Genomic DNA, 5,636 nt, shown 5'->3' with positions numbered 1-5,636 from the left:
GGATGAGGGATCCATAGATAGATATTTGTAGGTGGGTGAGTCAACTTCTGGGATTTTGATTAGTGTCATCTGACTGATAGTTCTTGGTTCCACTTGGAGATTTCATGATCTCTTACTCATCCCTGGGTGAATTCAGAGAGGAAAGTGTCATATGAGCAGTTTTTGGAAGATTCTCTGGGTTTCCGCCTAGCAAACTGCCTATGCCATTGGTCTGCTCTCGCTCATCGCACCCTACAGAAGGGATTTTTAGTATGCATCGCACCCTTTGTGTGTAGTAGGTGAGATGCATCGCACCCTTAGCACTGAGCAGTCTGTATGGTCCAGTTTTGACCTGTTCTGAGTAGTTTTTCAGGGAACACTTCCGGGAAATGATGTAATTAGCTGACCTTGTTCCTTTAGGGTATGAAACAACACTTTTATGGGTTTAGAAGCCCTTGGTTTATGGACATATGTGATTGGGGTTGCAGTTCCCAAATATGTCTATAACAGTTATGTGGTTTATGATTTATGTTTGTGCTCAATAGTTATTGAATTCCTTTTGCAGATTTCAAGAAGAGAGCTTTGCAGATTTTTTTACCAAGAATTCAAAGCATTCACACAACATGAAAGAATTAAACACATAAACAAACTGAATATAAGTGGAAACTCCGAAGGGATAAAACCATGAACTTTAGGCTAAAATTGATGTGAAGGCAAGATGGTACTCCTTATTACATCATATTTTTGTAGGCTCCAACCTACAAGAGGCTCCTACCTCAAAGGAAGCTCCAACTCCCACAAGTTTTCTGTAGGCTACAACCCGCAGGAGGCTCCTACCTCAATAGGTACAACCTGTTCTTTTTCAAGGTGAAACATAGAAAAGGACATAAATTTCTTAATCACAACATCAAGTCACAAATGATGGTCATCTCATATACAATTTTGCTGTCAAGTTTTCTACTGAACTGCTTCTTCTTTTCACTCTTCTTCTCTTTGGCTACTACTCATTAATTCTCTGATGCAAACTCCTTCCACTTAAAAAGAATATCATCCTATTTCATTCCACATTTTATATCTTATAATAAAACCGTCTTCGATGTTTGTATCCTTTGGAGGAATATGAAATGAAGCGTAGTCTTTTGTACTTCCAAAATTGCTCACAAGCTTGTCTTTTCATTTTCAGTCCTGAAAATTATTTGTAATATAAAATAAAGTTGAACTAATAGCTCATTCAGTAATAATTACAAGAGAGAAATCAGATTTGGATTATCTTCTTTTTTTGTTCAAACAAATATATGTATTTCAACTTTTGTCTCAGTGTTTAGCCTTCACATTGATTAGCATAACCTCTGCACTTCACATCATTTTCAACCTTTTATATTGAACATTCAACATTTATGTACACTTTCCATTCAACATAAATGATTACCAATGTTCTTAGTGACAACAATAACATTTATCAACATTAATCAATCATCTTAACTTGAAATCAATGCAAATATTGCCAACAATATCTACCTTTGGCATTGATGGCAACTCATTCATCCTCCTCCCTTTGTCTTGAAAGATATTTCTCATTGTTGCCCATAACCTTTGCTTATTTTTCCTTGTTTCTCATAACCTCTACTTACCTCCCCCTTTAACATCAATGGAAATGGGTTATAGATGTATTGTAGCCTATAAAAGAGTCCTTAGTGTAGTTGTCATCATTTCTTTAATGTTTTAAACCTGCAATGTATTTTTCTGCATCATTAACGGAATGCTACTCCAGATGGCTTATTACAGCCCTTCCATATTGAATGAATGTTGCTCGAAAGTGAACGCTGCTCTATATGACATATAAACATTCTAAGAGCGGTGCAAAATATTGTTGTGAGAACACTCTGAAAGCAAGAATACTGTTGAGAGAGCACTTTGTTAGGAAACCATGGTATGTATGAGAAATGTATGATGATTCATTAGGGGATTTTTGAGGTCTAAAATGGGCCTCCTAAGAAAAACATACAACCAAAATAAAATTTATAAGAACCAATAGGATTCAAGATGATGATGTCAACAATGGTGGGCGTTTCACGATTTTTGGAGTAAAAAAGTAAAAAAATTAAAAAATAATAGAACTACCTTTTCAACTCGTATTTTCAACTTATCTCCCTCAGGTTTTACTCAAATTTCGAGAAGGATTTCTCATTAGATGAAAAAATTAATTCCTCATCCAAGGAGTACCCATGTTTCATACTTTTGATGGACCCTACTACACGAAAAATGAGAAATACATGAAACAACATGATTGCAACCATGATTTTTCATGTATTTCTCATTTTTCGTGTAGCAGGGTCCATCGAAAGTATGAAACATGGGTACTCCTTGGATGAGGAATCAAATTATTTATCCAATGAGTGTTGTCGCTCTAAATTTGAGTAAACCCATAAGAAGATAAGTTGAAAATATGAGTTGAAAAATAGTTTTTTTTTTCCCTCTAAAATTTGATGATGTAGTATAATATTATTTTATTATTTCTAATATTATTTTATATTTTCCTTAGGAGGCCCATTTTATACCTCATAACCCCCATAATGTAACCCAAGAATTCATATTTTCCTCTAGTCTTGAGTACAGAGAAAACGACATCAACACCCCTAAACAATCTTCTTGAATTTGTGTTTAAGATGTTGGCTTGTAGCAATTTAAAAAGTTCCAGTCCCCAAGACAATAGATCTACTTTCAAGTTTGTTTTTAACAATGTCCTTAACTTGAGCGATAGTATAATCATTATGTCCTTTTATTAAAAATGTACATGAGTGGGAAAAAGAAAAATAATACTTTACTTCCCCTAGGACATGCTCATATACAAGCCCAACTCATCAACAAAATTTATAGTTTCTCACCATGTTAAAACCAATCTCTCCACCCTTACTTTAGCAAATTTTCATCACTGCACAGATAGTCTAAAACATAAGTTTTCCATCTCCTTTCCCAATGTAGTTGGCGAAGTTGGCTGCCCATGTGTCCACGATAACATTGGGATGTGAGCATATTTATGTGCTAAATTCGATATGATATCAATTAAATGATCCATACTAGACAATATAACTTGATCTCGAGCCTCATGGAACATCAAAGAATGAGCTAAATTATTGATGTCCTCATATGTGCAAGAAAAATAAATAAATTCTAGTACCTTCATTAGTTCTTGATGTTCTTAAAACCTCTTTTTCAGAACATACTCGACATCCTAGACATCATGATTTGTCACATTCTCAACCCTTTTGACTTCAAGAGCATCCCAAATATTAAATTTCCTCACAATATCTTCCAAATATAATTTGGTTTCATTGTTGAATTTTGAAACTTCACTGATTTTAGGAATTTGAGATAACTTTAGTAACCACTGAACCTCAACAATAACACGATACCTAATAAGACCGTATTCATTCAAAATAGGTCTTAATTCCTTAACTTTGCTTGCATATCATCAGTCTAGAGGTGATATCATCATCAACTCAGACAACTCAAGGTTGAAAATATTGCTTTAGCTCTTCATTGACAAGACTTTTGATCATTGTGTAGCTACTGTCTTTCTCATTGTGATGTTTGGCACATACTTTACCACGTTCAACCTGTGTTGTGATATTGCACCATTTAATGTGAGAACTCAAAATTAAAGGAAGGCAACTTTGATATGTATTTTGTTCTTTTAAAATGACCTTATGCACCTCTCCTCTCTCATGCATTTGTGTTAAAATAGATGTGTCACATTAACTCCTCCTTTTCATGGCCCTTTAGAAGGTAAAATGACACCTAGCATTCACAATTTTGTTATTCGAGAAAGCACTGTCCTTGTGATCTGCAAGAGAATTATGTCCCTTATATTTTTCCAATGCACCAGTGATCCCTATTTTTAATCATGCTATCATGCTCTAGAATCATAGTGGAAGACCATCTCCCTTACTATAATGAGTTCGTGTGATTATAAAATTATGCAACAACAATTTATGGTCTCATCACATTCACATGTATTGATATAATAAATTATCGTTGCAGCATATTATTGTCCTCACATGTTACCATAAAATATTATTTTGTGCTTGGATGTGGCTTGTGAGTTTTGTCATTCTATTGGTGTACGCACAAATTTATGGTTTTACTTCAATGGTTTTAGTTGCATTCCTTTGTAACCATTAAAACATCACCTTCACAACAATTCAAATATGTTTCTTTCTTAAATATAATATTCTTTGCACCATCAATATACAATAACGTTTCTCTTATAAACTTTGAGTCATCGCTATCACCCTAACGATACATAACACTATCGTTACGCTCATTCCAACTACCACCATGATACATAGCACTATCATTAAGCTGATTCCAACTACTGCAACTACAAGCTAATTCAGAAATGCTGCTGGTATCAAATGAGATTCGAAAAGCCGGCATCAAATGAGATTAATTTGACATGCATCCATATAGAATAATTTGACATGCATCCATGAGATTAATTTGCCTGCATACACATGCATCCATGCAGCCTCCAGTCCCTATCCATGCATACACACATTATCTTCATTCTTCAGTCCATAGTGTAATTCAATCAACTGGCACCTGTCAACTACCCTAGTTCATAGAGACACAACTGGCTAGACTCCTTAGGTTGTTAGAGAGTCGAATCCTCCCAAATATCTGCATACACGCCCTGCTATTCATGCATAGAAACAACCTTGTCTCTATGTCATTTTAGTGATTTCGCGTTTGTTTTTTCTAGAGATAGATATCGCTCCCCTGAACAAAGGAACTTTTTCGTGGAATTCAAGTATTTAGAGGATGCAAAAGGGTTGGATGTCTAGAATGGGATATTTCCAAGAAAATTTTCTACTGAAAAGACAACTCAAAGAACTGTTAAGGTATCCATTGGACGGTTTCTAAGCTATACTTGTAGACGACTCCAATGTTTTTGAATGGAATGTGACAGTTATTGGACCTTTGGGTACAATCTATGAAGGTGGATATTATAATGCGATCATGAATTTTCCACCTAACTACCTAAACATTCCACCAACAGTCACATTTATATCAGAAATGTGGAATCCAAATGTTTATCCATATGGACGTGTTTTCATTTCTATCCTTCACCCACCTGGTGATGATCCAAATGGCTATGAATTGGCAAGTGAACGGTGGATGTTGTCCACACGGTTGAAACCATTCTCTTGACCATCATATCAATGCTTTCTAATCCAAATGATGAGTCGCCTGCCAACATTGATGCAACGAAGGAATGATGGGAGCATGGAGATGAATTCAAGAAGAAGGTCAGTCGCATTGTCCGGAAACCACAGGAAATGTTATGAGACTTAATAATTATCCTGGAAATTTGAACTTCATTCTTTGGAATGATGGCAAGTTATTATAGCACCAATAATCCATATGTAAGAATAATAGTTGAACACATATGTAGTAGTCGCACCATAATAACCTAATATCTACCTGTATTAAGAATGCCAATGCTAATGCATAATATCCATACCAACACCAACAAAAAAAAACTTTATTCTTATGTAACTGATTGATAAGTGATTAATGTTGCTGCAAAGTAATTAACGCTGAGGGCATCAAATAAAATTTCTCCAATAGAAATGCTACCATTATATGAACGCTGC

At 35.1% G+C, this 5,636-nt stretch overlaps 1 pseudogene; it reads left to right on the top strand.

The window, feature by feature from the left end:
* Positions 1-4,824: 4,824 nt before the first annotated feature.
* On the top strand, positions 4,825-5,327 carry LOC149162196 (ubiquitin-conjugating enzyme E2 7 pseudogene; annotated as a pseudogene).
* Positions 5,328-5,636: the final 309 nt, after the last annotated feature.

The sequence above is a fragment of the Pinus tabuliformis genome, chromosome 5_2, assembly GCF_031772625.1.
Source record: "Pinus tabuliformis cultivar Carrire ecotype Pingquan chromosome 5_2, CPIR1, whole genome shotgun sequence".
Lineage (NCBI taxonomy): Eukaryota > Viridiplantae > Streptophyta > Pinopsida > Pinales > Pinaceae > Pinus > Pinus tabuliformis.
The sequence above is the reverse complement of the archived record's forward strand: the minus strand, read 5'-3'. Positions and strand labels throughout refer to the sequence as shown.